Below are 21477 nucleotides of genomic sequence, written 5' to 3' on the forward strand. Positions count from 1 at the left end.
GAGCATAGACTAGGCTAGTCTATCCCAAGCACCAACTCATCAGATTGGTATCAAAGCAAGTTAAAGATTTGTTGGACTGTGTATGTCTCTATATACTGGTGAATCAGTAGGGGAGAGAAGAATGGTCACTAATGTAGAGCTGGCTAGAGAGGTGGAAGAACAGAAGGAGAAGAACAAACTCTTTGAAGAAGCTATGAGTGAGATATGGGATAAACTGCAGGAAGTGGTGGATCAGAGGACACAAGGACCTTGGGATGAAGACACCAAGGGTAAAGACAAGAAGAATATAGACATAGATGACATTATCCCTAAACTAGATCCCTTGTTCAATGAAGAACCATTTGTAAAGGCTATCAAGGCTTTGAACACCAAAGCTTTTGAAGGATTGCCACATTTTAGTGGAAGAATGGACATAAACACTGTTATGGAATGGATTGAGGGCATGGAAAACCACTTTGAGTGTGAAGGAGTGACAGAGGCTCAAAAGGTTAAAGTTGCTAAATCAAGATTAACGGGAGTAGCTTTGACATGGTGGAAGTACCTACAAGAAGAGAGAGTTAATATGGGAAAGCTACCTATTGCAAATTGGAAAGCTATGGTGAGTAAGGTTAAGGAGAACTACTTACCAGAGGATTATGAAGTCCAACTTCATAAGAAGAGACAAGGATTGAAGCAAAAAGATCTTGATGTGACCTCCTACACAGAAGAGTTTCAAAAGCTATGTCTCAAATCCAAAGTCCAAGAAGATGAATCTATTAAGGTGGCTAGGTATCTAAGCGGCCTAAAGTGGAACATTCAAGAGGAGATAAGCCTATGGACTCCTACTACTATTCAAAAGTGTCATCAGCTTGTTGTCAAGGTAGAAGAGAGGAACAAGAGGAAAGGAGACTCCAATAATAGGGGTAGAGGCAGAGGTAGAGACCAAGTGAATCACTGAGGTGGTTACCAAAGCAAGGTAAATGAGCAGAGGAACCAAGGAGAAGCCAAGTTGACTAAGCATGGCAGTGAAACCAATCCCAGAGGAGGCCAAAATAGAGGAAGAGGTGCACAAGGTGGTTCAAATAGGGGTAGAGGTACTGATAGAGGTAGTTCCTACTTTGCAACCATGAAATGTTACAACTATGGACAATTAGGACACCCGACATATAGATGCCCTGACAAGCCTACCTCATCCAATAATGGAAAGAGAGTTGCATATGCACATGAAGACTCTTCAAGCAAGAAGACTTCGGATGTGGACCAGATTGAATCAAAAATTGGTGAGAATCTGATGTTCAATAGGATTTTTATCAGACAGTCGGTTAAGGAAGAACCCAAACATAGAAGAGCATTGTTTAGGGTGAGATGCAAAGTTCTTGGTAAAGTGTGCAAGGTGATAGTTGATTCAGGCTCAACTGACAACATCATATCAAAAGAGGCAGTTAGGAAGTTGAAACTCACAAGAATACCCCACACTAATCCTTACAAGGTGACTTGGTTGAACAAAGGACAAAGTGTGCTTGTTAATGAACAGACTTGGGTAGAGTTTGCTATTGAAGGATATAAGGATAAGATCCTTTGTGATGTGTTGCCCATGGATTCTTGTCATCTGCTACTAGGAAGACCTTGGCAATTTGATAGGAAGATAATCTATGATGGAGGAGAGAACTCCATTTCTTTCAAGAAGGATGAAAAAACCTTCAAGATTCAGTTTTTGACAGAGGATGGTGAAGGAAGCTCAAGAACACCTAGTGTCTTGTTGAACACTGGTAAAGAGTTCTTACACTTGCTGCATGAGGAAGAGACAGTAGGATTTGCCATTTTTGTAAATCCTAAAGAGGAGGAGAGTAAGTTGCAGACAGAGGTACCTAAGGAGGTAAAATAGATGTTGCAAAAGTATGAGGACATAGTAAGTGATGGAGCACCTGCAGCTCTCCCACCTAGAAGGTCTATTAGCCATCAAATAGACTTTATTCCCAGTGCATCCTTACCTAACAAGGCTACATATAAGCTTACACCTGATCAGAATAAGGAAGTAGCAAGGCAAGTGCAGGAGCTATTGGACCAAGGGTTAGTTAAGAAAAGCATCAGCCCATGTGCAGTTCCGGTAGTGCTAGCATCCAAAAAAGGAGGTAAGTGGAGACTTTGCACTAACTCAAGAGCAATCAATAGGATTACCATAAGGTATAGGTTTCCCATTCCTAGAATAAAGGATCTAATGGACTGTTTAGGAGGGGCTATGTATTTCACCAAGCTAGACCTTAAAAGTGGTTGTCACCAGATAAGAATTAAGGAGGGTGATGAGTGGAAAACTACTTTTAAGACCATAGAGGGGTTGTATGAATGGCTTGTGATGCCATTTGGGCTTACTAATGCTCCAAGAACCTTCATGAGGTTGATGAATGAAGTGTTAAAGGATTTCACAGGTATATTTGTGGTGGTGTACCTAGATGACATTCTCATCTATAGCAGAACCAAAGAGGAGCACCTTGAGCATTTGAGGTTAGTCTTAGAGAGGTTGCATGAGGAGAAGTTATCCATCAGCCTAGAGAAGTGTGACTTCTTGAAGCAAGAGCTGGTCTACTTAGGATTTGTGGTGTCTAAAGGAACCTTGAAGATGGATCCAAGCAAAGTGGAGGCAGTCTTGAATTGGCTTGCACCTAAAACAGGGACTGAGGTTAGAAGTTTCCATGGATTAGCTCAATTCTATAGGAAGTTTGTGAGGAACTTCAGTGGCATATGTGCACTAGTCCTTGACACCATAAAGGGAGGCCTTAAAACTAATTTTATATGGACTGAGTAGGCTGACAAAGCATTACAATTGTTGAAACAAGAAGTAGCCACAAAACCTATCCTTCTCCTACCTATGTTTGATAAGCTATTCACTTTGGAGTGTGATGCAAGTGGAATTGCAGTAGGTGGTGTATTGAGTCAAGAGGGAAGACCTATGGCATTTTTCAGTGAGAAGCTTAATGAAGCAAAGAAGAAGTACTCAGCCTATGACCTTGAGCTATATGCATTAGTTCAGTCACTAAAGAAATGGAGGCATTACCTACTCCCAAAAGAATTTGTAGTGTTCACTGACAATCAGGCATTGAGTTACATCAACACTCAAGAGAAGCTAAGCAATAGACATCTGAAATGGATGGAATACCTCTAATCCTTCACCTTCACCATCAAGCATAAGAAGGGGCAACTTAATAAGATGGCAGATGCCTTAAGTAGGAAGTTGTTGACAGTTCAAGAATTATAGTTGCAGAGCATAGGCATAGAAGGTTTCAAAGACCTCTATGAAGGAGATGAAGACTTCTCACCAACTTACAAGGTTTGCAAAGAGTTTGAGAACCATTTCCATGGTGAGTATGCAGATTACACTCTCCAAAATGGTCTCTTGTTCAAAGGTAACCAGTTGTGTGTACCTAGAGGATCCATGAGGGAGAACCTCAGATCCAAGAGAAACATAATGGCAGTTTGAGTGGACACTTTGGGATTAATAAAACCCTTGATTTAGTACAAAGGTACTGCTATTGGCCAAAGTTGTCAAGAGATGTAAAGAGGTATATAGAGCAATGTGGAGTGTGTCAAAGAGAAAAGGGAGGATCAAGAAATGTTGGTCTTTATCAACCATTACTAGTTCCTAACAGACCTTGGGAATGTATAAGCATGGACTTTGTAGTAGGACTTCCCAAGACCAAAACATGTATGGACAACATCTATGTAGTAGTAGATAGATTTTCCAAGATGAGTCATTTCATACCATGCAAGACTACACATGATGCTAGCTATGTTGCACATCTCTTCTTCAAAGAGATTGTTAGGATTCATGGACTCCCTTTAAGCATTGTTTCAGATAGGGACAACAAGTTCATGGGTCATTTTTGGCAAACATTATGGAGGAGACTAGGAACTAACTTGTCATTTAGCTCAACTTACCATCCCCAAACAGATGGTCAAACTGAAGTCATCAATAGAGTGTTAGGCAATTTATTGAGGTGTCTAACTAAGGAGTATGGTCAAACATGGGACCTTATCATTCCTCAAGCAGAGTATGCATATAATGACAGTGTGAATAGGACCACTGGTAAAAGTCCTTTTGAGGTTGTGTATGGCAGACATCCAAGGGGAGTATGTGAGCTGAGAGATCTCAGTAGTTTTGAAATGAAGAGTGGGCAAGCAGAAGACTTCACCCAAACCATCAAGGAAGTTCAAGAGCAAGTTAAGAAGGCCATCCTTGAATCCACTCAAAAAATGAAAGCTAAAGTGGATGAGAAAAGGAGAGAAGTTCAATTCAAGGTGGGTGACTATGTGATGGTACATTTGAGCAAAGCCAGGATGCAAAGTGGTAAGCCTACCAAACTATAGATGAAGAGAGTAGGACCTTGTCAAATTTTGGCAAAATATGGTGAGAACGCCTATAAGGTTGATTTACCTTCAGACTTAGCCATTTCACTAGTCTTTAATGTTGCTGATCTGGTAATGTACAAGGGAGAGATAACAGGGTAGACTGAGAACCAAGCTAAGGTATTACAAGACTTGAATGTCAATACCTTACCTCAAGTGAAGAAGCCTAAAGTAGAGGAGATCTTGGAATCAAGGGTGAAGAAGTCTACTAGACACCAGGTCTACATGAAGCACTTAGTGAAATGGGCAGGTCAACCAATATCTGAAGCTACATGGGTGGAGGAGAGAAGGTTCAAGACACTTGGAATAGACCCGGATCTCATCTCTTCTTCTATTTCTTAGCTGTGTGCAGAGGCAGAGTATGGTGCAGGAGAACCCTTCTAGACTCTTTCTCTTTCTTTATCTTGTTATTTTTATGCTTCTTTAGAAGCTATTGTACATAAAATAATGAGCCATGTGCTCATAGGTCCTAGGTAGGGTCTTAGAGGAGATCTTAGGGATCATAAGTCAAGATTGTGATTTTCTTGAAAATGGAGTGTATGTGTGTCCTGGAGGTGTTTAGGGGTCCTTCTATCATGGTGGTGTCCTTAGGTTGGCCCATTGTGGGTCTAGGAGTCATGAAGAGCAACATTGGGAAAGTTGCTCAAAAGTTGCAAAAGTTGCATGACAACTTTTAAAAGTTGTCAAGCAACTTTTCCACCATGATGTTCAAAATCATTAGGTTGGCATGGACAACCCTAAATGTGGCACACTGACTAAGGTATGGGTAGTATAAGATGTTATAAACCCTAAGTGAAAGGGTTGGATGTCAGAGATTGTATGACCCAAGCAAGAAGAGCTTGACTGTGACTATTTTTGAGTTACCAGTCAGTTTGAAAGAATTTACCGAGCAAGCTAATGGATTGATTTGTGAGAAAACCTGTGTGAAATGTCTTCTTTGGTGTATGTATCTTCATTTTGAGTGTTTATATTATCTTTTTGTTTACCAGTTGAGTGTGTTTGTAAATAATTTGTAAGTTGCAGTTTTACTGTCCAGTTTTGGACCGGTTGAGTAAATTAAGTCTTAACTCCATTCCTCGTTGTGTAACCACCATGAAACCATGGGGAATGGAAGTGAAGACCATGTAATATAGGCCCAAGCAAGCAGGGTCCTTGAAAATGCAAGGAAGCCAATTGGAGACCCATTCCTAGGCGAGACTGGATAGTGCTCGGTTAGGAATGGTTGCTGTTGCAGAGGTCTTGGAGAGCAAGGTTGAACAGAGGAGTATGCACCCTTTGGATGAGGTGAAAAGGAGTGTGTGAAGCACCACTAGTGTGAAGGAGAAGTCTCCACCAATTCAGACAAGGTGGCTAAAACACAAAACATTCACTGTGACCCAGGTAGACCCTAAAAACCCTCACAAAACCCTTATAAAACCTCAAAATTCGCCCAAGGCACTGTATGGCTAGTTGGAGGTCCAAAACCAAAGAAATACTTGAGCCCTTGCCAAATGAATGGCAGTCCATTTTGGGAGTTTGGGTTTTTTGTGCATCGTTTGTGAGAGTGAGCCCTAAAAGACCGATTAGGAGGCCTAATTGGTCCTAATCCTTGTAGCACTATTTTGTAGGAAAAACACAAAATGGTGGAATTGGTAAGGGGATAGAATCTTGAAACCTCTTGGGGGCTCATGAATGGGTGGATAGACCATGAAATAGACTAGAAACAACCTTGCTAAGACCTTGGTAGGTGTGGAACAAGAATAGCCCTTATTAGCCATAGTAAGGGGTTTTGAGTCTCATGAGTAGGTGAGACCTTAGGAGCAGCATAACAACTCATTGGTGGGTGGATTGGGCAAGGTCAGGGGATTCCTCAAGAAAAGGAAGTCCTAGAGACCCTAGGGTGTGAGGAGAACACTAGGTGATCCAAGGAAAGGATCCAAGAGCATAGACTAGGCTAGTCTATCCCAAGCACCAACTCATCAGTTATGCTATCTAGGTTTTGGACTGGCTTAATGTAACGTGTTGTTTGGACTTCTAGATGTGTTTTTAGGATGTCTTATGGGCTTAATAATATTTATTTGGTCTCAGACTAACATGTTTTGTAAAAATGTAAGTTCTTTATTGTCTGGTGGCCGACCTGATTGTTTATTGTTGAGGGTTTGTATATATATGATGTAAGATCTCATTGTCGCTCATAGACATAGATAGGGATATGTAATGATCAAATAATGTAATAATCATTCATGTAGTGGATTTGGTTGATCATTGGTGATTGATTTGGGTTTATGTTAGAGGATTTAATCCTCTGATATTGAGCTTAACCGGAGCTGTACTCAGGCATAGGAGATTTTATCATTGCAGTTCATTCTCTCTTCCAGATTGTAGTCTAGATTTTTATGTAGTCAGTGAGACTCCTTTTGTAATGAGAAATGTGCTCTAGGTTGTTGGACTTCCTACAAGTACAGGCCCCTCAAGTTGTAATTACATACTTACGACAGATGTATTATCTGACTGTGGGTAGGCTTCCGACCATGGTTTTTCCCTTTACCAAGTTTTCCACATACAAATCTTGGTTTCATGTGGATGGTATTTATTCTCTAATTGTTTCTTGTTCTTAATTGGTATATCTGCTATTTCGGTAATTGGTTTATGCATTCTGGTATTGATCTTTTGGGTTATGATATTAAAGTTTTAATTGCTTAAGGTTTCGGTAATCTGACAACTGATTCACCCCCCCCCTCTCAGTTGTTTTCTAGTTATTTGAACAATCTAACAATTGGTATCAGAGCTCTGGTCCTCTCTGCAGAAGCTTAACCGCTTGAGTAAGATCCTATGGCAACTAATAGTTCAAGTTCATCTAGTTCATCTGCTGTTGTCTTTCGGATAGAAATTCCTAGGCTTGATGGAACAAATTATAGAGTGTGGAAGATTCGAATGGAGAATCATCTGAGATGTCTTGGAAAGGAAACTTGGGAAATCACATAAAATGGTGTAACCCCTTTTAATTTGGCATCTGGAAATCCTCCTGCAACAAACTTGGATAAGGAGCTTGAGAATGATTGTAGAGATAGAGGAGCCCTCTTGTGTGCACTTTCTAATCAACAAATAATGGGATTAACTGACAAATCATCAGCAAAGGCTATATGGGACAATTTGGAGACTCCTAATGAAGGTGACCGTACTATTAAGATTGCTAAACTTGATGGTTACCGAGTGAGATATGAAAACCTGAAGATGGAAGAAGATGAAAGGATTACTACATTCATGGAAAGGGTAAATGACATTGTAATGGGAATTCAATGTTGTGGTGGAACTCTGAGTGAAGATGAAATTATTTCCAAATTTCTGAGAGCTTTACCACCGACTTACAAGATGAAGGCTACTGCAATTAATGAATCGAGCATAATGGCTAATGTTTATGGTGAAAATGGATAACAATAATAACAATATTGAAAGGCTAAATGAATTAAACCACCAAACCCTAGCCTAACAATCAACAAAGATCCACCATAACATATGAAGATTACCTAAGACAATGCAAATCAAATGAAATCACAAAGATTATACCATTACATGTCCAATAGGGTTTTGATCTCCATTCTTCCTATCTCCATTGATCTTGCTTGATATATTTGCTCTCAGATTTTATATGCACAAGAGCTCAACAAAGAACGGAATGTGGTTGCAAGTAGGATCGTAGTGTAGTCAAGTCCTTAAGATCAGTGATTAGGATGATTGATTAGAATGCATAGAATGATTAGAATGATTGATTAGGAATGAATGATTAGGAATGAATCATTAGGCATTAGGGTTTGACAATGAAGGAGGCATCTCCTTAAATAGAAGACACAATAAGAAATGGAGGGTTAAGATTGAGAGGTGTAAAAAGAGAGGTCGGCTAGGATTAGAGGGTAGGTAAAGGAAATAATAAAATAATGAAAGGGGTAGGTAGTGTATGAATTAAGAGATGAATGACATGTGTCATGGGTAGAAAAAGCTAATGAATTAATTAAATAAATAAAGATTTATTTAATAAATAGAAGAAGTAGGATAATTAAATAAATAAAAATATTTATTTAATTTAGGAAAAGGATAATTTAAATAAATAAATGTATTTATTTAAATGAGAAATAAGGCTAGAAGAGGATAAATGAATTAATTAAATAAATAAAGATTTATTTAATTAATAGAAGAATTAGGCTTAGATAATTAAATAAATAAAATATTTATTTAATTAGACATGACAATTTTAGGTGTCTACATTTTGCCCCTCTTTGAGACAATGCGGCTTGTCGCGTTGTTTCAAAGAAGATAAGATGAACTGATACGGAGTTGCCCCAGAATGGGAATGATATGCCCCCTCGAGAGATTGGATGAAAATGTCTGAAAAGATTGCAGACAATCTCTCGATAAGAAAGAAAGGCTAGAATGGACTGACCGGATAAGGTGACAAAGTCACGGGATAAAGAAGACTAACCTGGGAAAAGAAGGCGAAGGCTAGGGTAGGCTATAAGATAGACCACGGGCAAAAGACATCCTCATTGTCATCTACACCTTCACGAGATCACAATGCAGAGCGAGAAAAGAGCAAGAGCAGTCAGCAGCGATGGCTTTGGTTCACAGATTCGACCGCGTTCATCGATTCCAGAGGCCAGTAGAGGTAGGAGAGCCAGTGAGTACCACAAAACCTCCTCGTACATTGATGCATTTATTGTTGTCATTAATGCATACTAGGTAATGTAATAAATGTGCGTTTATGTCATGTAAGCATGTTTGCATTTGAAAAGTATGAATTTGCATCTTCTAGGTCAAATCGGCAGTTCTGTGATGAACATACGCTGTCGATTGGATAAGCTGCTGAGAGGATAAACTCAAGCAGGTCCTCTAGGAAGACTAGGATAGATCAAGGCACTTTGTGATGAACAGTGAGTACCAAGATAAAGTACTTTGTGATGAAGAGGGAGTACTAAAATATGAGCAGCACTTTGTGATGAACAGGGAGTGCAAATGTGAGTAACACTTTGTGATGAACAGGGAGTGTCACACACGTAGTACTTTGTGATGAACAGGGAGTACCACTAGGATAATCAGCAACACTTTGTGATGAATAGTGAGTGTCACTAGGGTAGATAGCCATATGCATTTAGATAGCGAGTAGCATTTTGTGATAAACAGTGAATGCCACTATAACTGACATGATTGAGTTGCTTGACTGCAGGAGTATTTGCCGATGCTAGAGTCAGGGGAGAGATTATCGTCGACACAGAGGTTGCGACTGGAGTTGTCGTTCGAGGACCGAGCTGCCATCGAGGAGATGGGCTTGAGACATGTACTATATGTGCCTAAGTTTCGGGTGAACATGGGATTGTTGACTGCACTGGCTGAGAGATGGCACTCAGAGACTTGTATTTTGCATTTGCCGATGGGTGAGATGACAGTCACCTTGGAGGATGTATATAGGATTCTACGGATACTGATCGATGGGGAGTTAGTACCCTATGATCGAGACGGAGATAGGGATGCACTGAGATGAGTGTTCTAGGATCCAAGACTGGAGATGAGGGCAGGACACGTGGCATGGGATACCATGACATGGATAGGATTAGCACTACCAATAGTGTTGGTAGGAGTGATCAGTGAGTTCCTCTGTATCAGTTTTGTACCATTTTATATAATGATGTAGACACCTGCAGGTGATTGTAGCCATATGATTTTGACATCATTGTATCATGACACTTTATATATATATGTATGAGATGATGCATCTTTGCGGTAGCTATATGCATGTGTACCTATGTGATGAGATGTTCTTATGTGATGCTTATGATATGGATGCAAATATGTATATGATGCAATGCAAAAAAGAATTTTTTGTTCATTTATGTTTTATATGTGTTTGCATGATGCAAATGTGAATGTAAGTAATGCAGATGAATATGATAATGCAAATGTAAATTGTGCTAACAGGTGTTGTGTGCAGGATGTGATGCAGTTGTGATATCTATATGTATGTATGAAATGCTTATATGTGGTAATGTAGGTGCAACTACATGAAATGCAAATGTTTTTGGTGTGTCATTATACTCAGTCATGTGATAGCAGGCTATGCGGACTTGAGAATGATGATGGAAGTCAATCAAGAAAGGGGGATGGAAGACAGAAGATATGAAAGTGAAAGAGCTTCTTGTGCGTTATCATCATTGAGCTTTATTATGGCAAAATAGGTTATGACAATCGAGGCATATGTTCGACCCAGAAAGTCATTGTACCTGTTTGCATGGAGATAAGACAGTCACAAACAAGAAATGCCCCAGTTCATACTAGACTCACAGTGTCCTCATATCCTTGGACAAGTCATAGCATTACTAAGAGACAATCCACAGACAACAAATGCAAATAGGTGACGATACCCCATCCTCGCCTTTCTAGTCAAAGACATCCTGGAGATAGAATCTCTAGTCAAAGACATCCTGGAAAAGCTAAAAGACATGTCACCAAAAGATAAAATCAAAAGAAAACCAAGACTCGACACCAACATCCACTGTAGTCCTCAAGTTTAGTGTCTCTTGTCACTTGTATAAGTCTTATTTGATTGTGGTCACAATGTTCACTTTCACAAAAAGGATAGATAGCACTGAACCATATGTTGTCTGAGTCTGTTGAAATATTTGATTTGTTGAAGCCCATTGTTGCTACTGTGTCTCATCTAAAACTGACTGAATCCATGAAACTGATACTTTATTGCGGAGAAGATGAAACTTTATTGCGGATCTGTGATGCCGATGTTGCTTTATTGCGGATTGTGCGCGGATAGACTGAAGGAAGCTGGAAGAAACTGTACTCCTCGAAACATGTGATGTTCTCAGTTCCACACCCATCACTAGACGTAGGATTTTGCCTTAGCCACAGATAGGATCGGATTTATTATGGATGGAAAGGGATGTGAAAAGGGATATTTATTATGAATGGCTAACCAATCTTAGGCAGATCAATAACAAGCCATGATGGGACTGGGTAATTTTATTATGGATGAATAGGTTGTGAGTGTGTGCGAAGTGAAAGGATGAAAGTGAATCCTAAAGGAGGGAGGAGCAATGTCTCTACGCATGGCGTTGGTGACCCAGTTTTCACCATGGTACTTGCCCAGGGCGCCACCAAAGTGGTTTTCACCGTTGGATGAAATTATTTCTCTTTACTTTTTTCGATTTTTCAATGTTTTTGTGTCACAAGGTGCCTGTTTGCCAGGTTTTCACCAAGTAACGATTTTTTTGTTTTATAATTTTTTTGTATTTTTTGAATTAGGATACTCTGAAGAGCTATGTGTAAAACCTGCGAAGGTGCATGCTGTTGATAGGATCCTCCAAAGGTTCACCTTCTATAGTTGAGAGCTGATATGCCCCAGAGCCATATACTGCTGTGATGATGTAAGGACCCAGCCAGTTTGGTTCGAACTTTCCCTTCTTCTCTTTGTCTTGCTGATGTTTGGGATTTTCTTTGAGAACCAAGTCACCTACCTCAAATGTGCGAGGCTTGACCTTGTGATTGTAGCTGCATTGTTCCTTGATTGAATGATGTGTAGCTTGAGTGACTGTCTTCCTTGATGAAGGAACTGAGATAGAATTACTAGCATGTGGACTGCACAGGCCCATATGCATGTCACCTGAAGAAGTTTGGGCATCCCTGATAACAAAGTCCTTCAAGGAAGCTCCATTAAAGGTCCATGATGTATCGCTAGAAGGGAATGGATGTGTGGAACAAGTGGATGATTGATGAAGGCTTATGATTGTGAAAAGAAATGAAAGTAGGATAGCATGATGGAGACTTAGGATCAACAAGTATGCTTTTTGACTTGAAATTTTAGAACTTTTGCCCCCAGTTATTTTGATATTAGGGGAGATCAACTCTTTCTCTTTTTGGTTTATAGGATTTTTATCCTTGACTTTGATTTTTGCAGAGTCCAATAACTTTTGATTTTGATTTGGACTAAAGGACTTTTCTTTATTTTTGACTTTTAGATTTTTCTTTTCAAAGCTTGATTTGTGATCCCCAATGAGTGAGGGCTTTTGTGATTCTTGTTGATCCAAGTCTGGGAGCGGAGTGGAAATGGAATGAGTGGATGAAATGGTAAGGCTATGTGAGTTATCAAGAGGGTTGGCGATATGCTCAATAGATTCTTTGTTGGAACCACTCTTAGGACTATTGATTTCAAGAGTTGCTTGCACCGCTAGAGGAGATTTGCATTCAGACTTAGTAGCCACAACACTAGGTGGTTCACACTGAATTCCTTGGCATTGCAACTTGTTTGTAGACTTTTCCTGTTGACTGAATACCTTAGGAGATAATGGGAGTTGGTCAACATGAAATATATACTCACCACATCCTAGGTCTTTAATCTTGAACTTTTCTTTTAGCTCTGCTTGTTTGGATGTAGAAGCTTTTAAGGATTCAGGATCCACATATGCCGATGAAGGAACAGCTTCGCGATTGACTGGGATTGTTATTTCTGATTGAGGTTGCAGATTGTTGCAATATATGAATGGATTTGGATCTGCTTTGATGGTCACTTCAACTCCATTATGTGGAAACTTGATACATTGATGATATGTAGATGGGACTGCCCTCATTTGATGAATCCAAGGACGTCCTAGCAATATGTTGTATGTGAGATCTAGATCAAGGACCTGAAAAACCACATCCTTTATAACTGGCCCAACTCTGAGAGGTAGGGTGACTGTACCCTTGGATGAACGCTCTTCGTCATCATATGCCTTAATGGTGATTTGATTTGTAGAATTCACAGCTTTATCAGAATATCTCAATTGTTTAATAGTGCTCAATGTACAAATGTTTAGACCAGCTCCTCCATCTATCAGGACTCGTTTGATTCTATGTTTGTGTATGAAGGCTTCAATGTGTAATGGTGCATTATGTGGCTCACTTATGGAGGCATCATTGGCTTCTGTGAATGTAAAGGAGTGTGGAATGGAAAGGTATCCCACCATGGCTTGAAATTGGCCCACGTTTAGATCAGTAGGAACAGCAGTATCTCTCAAGATTTTATCAAGAATGGCTTTATGTGCAGGGGATATGCGTAAAAGCTCAAGGATGGAGATGAGTGCGAGTGTCTCCCCTAACTGTTCTACAAGGTCATATTCAGGTTTGGTTGATGAAGAAGTGGTATTTTTAGTGGAGGCACCTGGCAACGTAATTTTACCTCGACGAGTTGTAACATGACATTCAGAGGTATGTTCGGAAGAAGATCCAACACCTCTTAGGACAATCTTGGGTCTCTGAGGAGGATTCTCAGGGTTTTTGTTCTTGATGGTAATAGTAGAGATATGATTGTCCATCGAGATATGATTGATAGTTGAATCATAGTTGTAAGGTGCTCTAGTATAGTTGGCCTGATCATCTGTGACTTTGGCTTTTCCTTTGTCATGCTTTGGGAATGGTTCCTTGAACATCTCATGTTCTTGATTAGACGAATGTCCCTCAATCTCAATGTCACCTCTATCAATGAGATCCTATATGATGTTCTTCAGTCGATGACAATTTCCTGTCTTATGACCCTTGCTCTTATGAAATTCACAATACTCATCATCATTCCACCAATTCGGCTTAACCTTTGGTTCATATGGAGGAAAATCTGGAACTGTGATTACCTTGTTTGCCACAAGCTTCTTGAAAACTGACTCAAGTGGTTCTCCCAATGGAGTGTACTTCCTTCATGATCTGGAAGTTGTTTGAGTATTTACTTGATTGTTTGTAGAACTTGATCCTAAAAAGATGAATTTGGGTCGCACTGTGTTGGCATCAACAACACCATCATTGACTGTATTCTTGTTTTTATTCCAAAATCTTGGCTTGTCTTTTCCTTTAAAGTCATCTTTGTTTTCCTTAAATATCTTAATGACTCCTTGTTCAATTAGGACCTTTTCTGTTGCTAAGCCTTTTTCGATAACGTCCTTGAAGGTAGACAGAACAGCTTTCCTTAAGTCATAACCAATCTCTTTGTTAACATTTTCTGTTGCTAAGCCTTTTTCGATAACGTCCTTGAAGGTTGCACTGATGCCAAAGCAATGTGGAACAAGCTTATATCTATGTATAGTGGTGATGAACATGTTCAGAGAGAAAAAGTAAACAGTCTAAGAGGTCAACTTGAATCCATGAGAATGAATGAAGGTGAGAACATAATCCAATACAGTACAAGGTTAAAGGAAACTATCAATCAAATCAAAGGAGCAAGAGGAACTATTGAAGAAAAGGATGTAACAAGTAAGTTGCTCAGAAAACTTCTACTTGCTTATGCCATTCAAGTCTCTGCGATCAATGAATTAAGGTCTGTTCCAAACATGCCAGTCTCTTTGGATGCTACTATCGGTAAGCTACATGCATTTGAGTTAAGTAATTTTGATAACAGTGGGTCTTCGGTAAATAAAGTTGAATCTGCATTCAGTTCTTTTCATCTTGGTGAATTTGATGATTACAATGATAGAATGTATAAGTATACTGAAGGAAATCACAATGGAGAAAGTGAGAGATTTCGCAAAAACATGGAAGAGGTAACACAAACTATATGAGGAAATCAGAATGCAAGAAGAGTTTGAAGCATTATTATCCAGAAGGTTACCAAGAGGCAAAGGTAAGTATAAAGGAAAGTTACTTTTAAAATGTTTTAACTGTGATAGAATAGGACATATGGCTTCTAACTGTCCTGACAAATAATCTAGTGAAAAGAGAGAATACCGAGATGACAGATAGAAACACAATCAATACAGAGGACACTAAGACTTCAGAAGGAGAGATAGAAAGATATGCCTAGTAGCTGATGAGGAATCCAACGATGACAAATCTGATGAGACTGAGACAGAGGAAGTTGTATATGTGGCTATCAAAGATGGATCAGATGAAGAAAGGTATGAGGAAAAATCCTTGATATCTCACATAAATAAAAATGATTCTTTGATCATAGATAGTGGATGCTCACATCACATAATAGGTGATAAACACAAGTTTGTTAAATTAGAAGATTATGATGGAGGTTATGTAAGATTTGGTAATGATGCACCATGTCCAGTGAAAGGTAAAGGTTCTATCACACTTCTTGACAATGCTAAATGTGATGATGTATATTGGGTTGAAGGTTTGAAATACAATTTGTTGAGTGTAGCACAGCTAAACAATACAGGGTACCGAATAGAATTTCAGAAAGGAAGTGTCAAAGTTCATGACAAACATGGAAAGTTGGCTGCTACCGGGACACAAACAAAAGGTAATACATTTCATCTTGACTCAACTCGGAAATATTGTCTGTATGCTAAAATAGAAGATACCTGGTTATGGCATAAAAGATTTTGTCATGTAAATTTTGATAACCTGATCAAAATAAGTAAGAAGCACTGAGTAAGAGGTCTACCGAGCTTGGAAAAACCTGAGAAAGCAATATGCCAAGGATTCCAGATGGGTAAGATGACAAAGTCAAGCTTTACAAGTAATTCCTACACTTCTAAAGGAATTTTAGATCTTGTGCACACTTATATTTGTGGTCCTATGAAAGTTCAAAGTTATTATGGAGATAAATACTTCATATTATTTCTGGATGATTACTCAAGGATGCTGTCAGTTATTTTTTTAAAAGAGAAATCAGAAGCCTTTCAAATGTTCAAATGGTATAAGGCTAGAGTGGAAAAAGAAACAAGAAGACAATTGAAATGTCTAAGATTTGACAGAGGAGGAGAATTCATTTCTGATGAATTTAATCTATTTTGCAATGATCATGGTATAAAGAGACAAGTATCTGCACTGAGAATACCTCAGCAAAATGGGATAGCTGAAAGAAGAAACAGATCAATTGTAGATTGTGCCAGAACCCTGATGATAGAAAAGAGGGTACCTCAAACATTTTGGAGAGAAGCGATCAACACTACAGTTTACACCCTGAACTGAGTTCAACTAAAGAAAGGAACTTTGAAGATACCGTATGAAATCTGGTATGACAAGAAACCTAATGTAAGTTACTTTAAAGTATTTGGAAGTAGATGTTATGCTCACAAAGATGACAGAAATGGAAAGCTTGATCAGAAAAGCGAGGAAGGAACATTTCTTGGTTATTCTTCTAGAAGTAAAGCATTTAAATGTTTGATCAAATCATCTAACAAAATAGTGGAAAGTGCAAATGTGAAAATTGATGAATTTGTAGAAAGAAATGATGAAGGAAATTCCAAAGAACCAGAAGATTATGAAGAGTTTGTATATGTTCAACTGAGAAGTCCTACCAAGAAAATTGATGAAGAAAATGAAGAAATTAATACCTAGTTACCGAGTGATGAAGAAGATCATACATAGCCTATTGAGCATATATCAACCAAGTATGTCAAAAGAAATCATGCATCAAGTCAAATTATAGGAGATAAGGATCCAATGATGACAAGGAACAAACTGAGACAAAACACATGTTTGATATCTGAATTTGAACCGAGAATAGTAAAAGAGGCATTTAGTAATGAAGATTGGGTAAATGCTATGACAGAAGAGATTGAACAAATCAAGAAGAATGAAACATGGACACTGGTCCCAAGACCAAAAGAAAAAAATGTGATCAGTACAAAGTGGATTTTCAGAAACAAGCTAAATGAAAAAGGAGAGGTCATTCAGAATAAAGCAAGACTAGTTTGCAAAGTTTATGCTCAAGAAGAAGGAATAGATTATGGTGAGACTTTTGCACCTGTGGCAAGACTTGAAGGAGTGAGAACATTGTTGGCATATGCTGCTTACAAAAATTTCAAGGTATATCAAATGGATGTTAAATCTGCATTTTTAAATGGTATACTAGAAGAAGAAGTTTATATTGAACAACTTGAAGGATTTATTGAAGATAAGAATAAAGATCAGGTATGTAAGTTGAACAAAGCTTTATATGGTCTAAAGCAAGCACCTAGAGCATGGTATGAAAGACTACACTCTTACTTAATCAAGATTGGATTTATAAGGACAAGTGAAAACAACAACATGTATATGAAGAATGATGAAGACAATGGAATACTGCTTTCAGCCATATTTTTTGATGATATTATTTTTTGTGGAAATGACTCTTTATATAAGAACTTTGGAAATGAAATGTGCAAAGAATTTGAGATGTCATTAATCAGTGAAATAAAGTATTTTATAGGTTTACAGATACTGCAAATGAAAAATGAGATTTTCATTACTCAATCCAAGTATATAAAGGAAATCTTGAAGAAATTTGGAATGGAGGATTCTAAACTTGTAAGTACTCCTATGACTACCAATTGTAAACTATCAAAGAGTGATGAATTTGCATCTGTTGATGAGACACTTTACCGATCTATGATTGGAAAGTTGCAATATGTGGTTCATAGCAGGCCAAATATAGCACATGCAGTAGGTATAGTTGCAATATTTTCTGCAAATCCCAAAGAAAACCATATGATAGCAATCAAGAGAATTTTCAGATACTGAAGAGGCACTGAAGATTATGGTTTAGTGTATAAAAAGAGGAATGATTTTGACTTAAAAGTCTACACTGATGCTGATTGGGCAGGAAACATTGATGATAGGAAAAGAACAAGTGGCAGAGCTTTCTTTTTGGGAAACAGACTAGTAAGTTGGCTTAGCAAGAAACAAGGATGCATTTCATAGTCAACAGCTGAAGCTGAATATGTCACTGCAACATTGAATTGTACCAATATAGCATGGATCAAACAACTGTTGGAAGGTATGAATGACAAAGTTATTGAGCCAGTAACTATATTCTGTGATAATACTAGTGCCATTAACATTTCAAAAAATCAGGTAATGCATTCTAAGACAAAGCATATCTCTATAAAGTATCATTATCTCAGAGAAGAAGTTCAAGAGAAGAAAGTTGCACTCGAATATATTAGTTCAAATGAAAAAATAGCAGACATTTTCACAAAGCCACTACCAAGGGACACTTTTGAGTATCTCAGAAGTAAGTTAGGGGTCCTACCCCTATCTAGTACTCACTAACAGAGTTCGGTGAAAGCATCAATTCTATGAATCTACAAGATAACTATCTATGAGTTGATGCTACTTTACACACTTTAGGAGGTTGCCTAAAGTTGTGCAGGAAATAGTGATAGAAGACAAGTTTCTCTAACCAAGACTGAGATGATACATTTGTATTTTCAGCAAGAAAATTACTTCACATCAGAAGGAATCATGAATTAGATTAGTTTTACTTTTTGGCATTGTTGTCAAAGGGGGAGAAGACTAATTAGTAAAGATTAATAGGTGAAGATGGGAGAAGACTAATGACTGGGGGAGAATTCAAGGATAAAAAAAGGAGAAGTTTAATAGCAATCCGAATCTGAATCATTTAAAATAAAATCAAGTTAGGTATTGCCATTAAAAGTTGGTTTTGCCATCAATGCCAAAGGGGGAGATTGTTAGCATTTCACAAAGGAGATTGTTGGCATTCCAGTAAGTTTGTTGGTATGACGATATTGAGAAGGTTGTTGAAGATTATGGATATAACTGAGAAAGGATGATTACTGTCTTAATAATATTATTTTGTCATTGATGTCAAGCAATTGATTTTCTAATTCAGTATGATGTTGTCATATCTTAATGAGTATGTTTTGATAAGTATAAAGATGTCAGTAAGTGACACATAATGAATGAAAATGAAGGGGAGTAATAATTTATTTAGTGGGCAACTATTACCGAGTTAGACAATGATGAGATCTTGTTGTTTTGATTGTTTTGATATCCTATATATGAGTATTCGAAGACTGAACAAGAAGGAGAAAAGATTTCAAGCTATAAAATTAGTTAAGGTTTGATACTGTTCTATGTTACCGAGCAAGATGCTAGTCGGTAAACCCTAAGGTTATCGCTATCGGTTAAAGAAGGTAGAATATCTACCGAGTGAGGTTCAGTATTTACCGAGTAACAACCGAGTATTAACAAAATGCATTGGATGGATAAAAGCATTATTAAATGAAAGATGCCAATGAGCTAGAGATGTATAGATGATTGGTATGTCGTGAAAGAAGTTTGTTGAAGATCTACGACAATGAAAAATATAGGAGTTAGATCTACAACGCAGATTGAACGGTCATAACCTAGCACAAGTTCCAAGGAAGGAATACAAGTTCCAAGGTGAGTTTAAACATTTTCAGATCGAAAGATACAATGAACCTAGTCAAGTTTGAAGATCTGATGGCTAAGATTGATCATGGGAAATGTGATCAAGGAGATTAAGCGGTTAGGAATTGTTTATAAATAAGAAATTATCGATGAACAATGCATGTGGGAAAATATTAGAACAGTGATACTACAGTAGTGATCACCGAGCATAGAAGATTGAATATCAGATTAAAGAACAGATTGAGAAGCCCAACAAGAAGCAAGATAAGTCTTATGACAAGATTATCTTGAGTACATTGAGCACATAGAATCTGCTTTAGCATTTCAGATGTGAAGGTGCAGATATATATGTTATACTGTTATTTATTTTGTAAGTGACAGGAAATCTCTTAACCAAGTGGACCTAATAGTCTTATTTGTAAATCCTCTAGCAAGGTAACATTCTGAATGAGTGTTTGAAATCCTTTGACAAGGTCACTTCTAACAAAGTGCAAGACTCTAACAAATCTAAGGGAAATCCCTTAACCGGGTCACATCTAGCAATGTGTTTATGTAATCTGTAACAGGATTGGCTTTTAACCAAGCATACTCTAGAAGGGTATATTTCTTAGTGGGTCCGAAATCCCACAGTGGTTTTTCCCTATTTGGGTTTCCACGTTAAATCTGGTGTTAAATGTGTTATGATGTTTTAATTGTATCTATTTATGAGTTTGAATGATTTACAGTCATAGTTGCATAGCAGTAAAGGCTACCGAGGTTGAATCTGATAAATATATTGCATAGTGAGTTTTTATGATTCACCCCCCCCCTCTCATCTTATTAACACAACCGGCAAGCAAGATTGGAAAGCTTTGTATGCAAAGGAATTGGATGATATAAAAATGGAAGATGAATAATTTGAGCAACTTGAAGCCCTATTTGCTAGAAGAGTACCTAAAGGACCGGTAGGAAGTAAGTATGAAGGAAAAGCACCTTTTAAATGTTTTTCATGTAATAAGATGTGTCATTTTGCATCTAGATGTCCTGAAAGGAATTCAAGATTTGAAGAAAGAGATAGAAGATCTTTTAATCCCAATCCTAGATATCAGAACAAGTATAAGTACAGGAAAAACATAGATAAATCGTGCTACATTGTGGATGAGGAAGTTGTGACTGATTTTGATGATGAATCGACACAAGACTCTGCTAGTGGTTCCAACAATGGAAAGGAATGGGTGTTCCTGGCTATCAAGGAAGATGATTTGACATTGGAAGAGAATGTACCTAAAGAGAAGGCCCTGGATGCTAAAATTGAAGATAAGGATGAATGGGTAATTGACAGTGGATGTTCACATCATATGACTCAAGATAAAAGGAAGTTTCTATCTTTACAAGAATTTGATGGCGGTTTGGTTAGATTTGGAGATGACAAAGCATGTATGATCAAAGGAAAAGGAACTATATCATTAGATGGTAAACACAATACTGATAATGTTTATTATGTTGAAGGTTTAAGGCATAATATTTTGAGTGAAGGACAATTGGTGGATAAGGGATTTCAATTAAAATTCAAGGATGGAAAATGCAAAATCATTAATAGATATAGATTGGAGATTGCAACTGATACTTAGACAAAAGGTCATATATTTCATTTGAATTCCGGTGAGAAGACATGTTTGATTGCACAATTGATGAGAGTTGGCTTTGGCATAAAAGGCTATGTCATGTGAATTTTGATTGCATGGTAAAGATTAGTTCAACTAAGGCAATTAGAGATATACCTAAGATTGTGAAGCCCTATAATCCAGTATGTAAAGAATGTCAAATGGGAAAACAGGTCAAAATCTCTTTTAAGAGTATACAAGACAAATATAATGATGTTGGGTGAACTCACAAAGCTGGTTCCCACTTTTTGGTATGTCTTGATTTTTGCTGAAATCATACATTTTTAAAAAAATATAATGATTTAAGCTTTAAGAGGTCCCATTTGAATTAATTAATTGAAGA

Source organism: Cryptomeria japonica, chromosome 8 (genome assembly GCF_030272615.1).
Source record: "Cryptomeria japonica chromosome 8, Sugi_1.0, whole genome shotgun sequence".
Classification (NCBI taxonomy): Eukaryota; Viridiplantae; Streptophyta; class Pinopsida; order Cupressales; family Cupressaceae; genus Cryptomeria; species Cryptomeria japonica.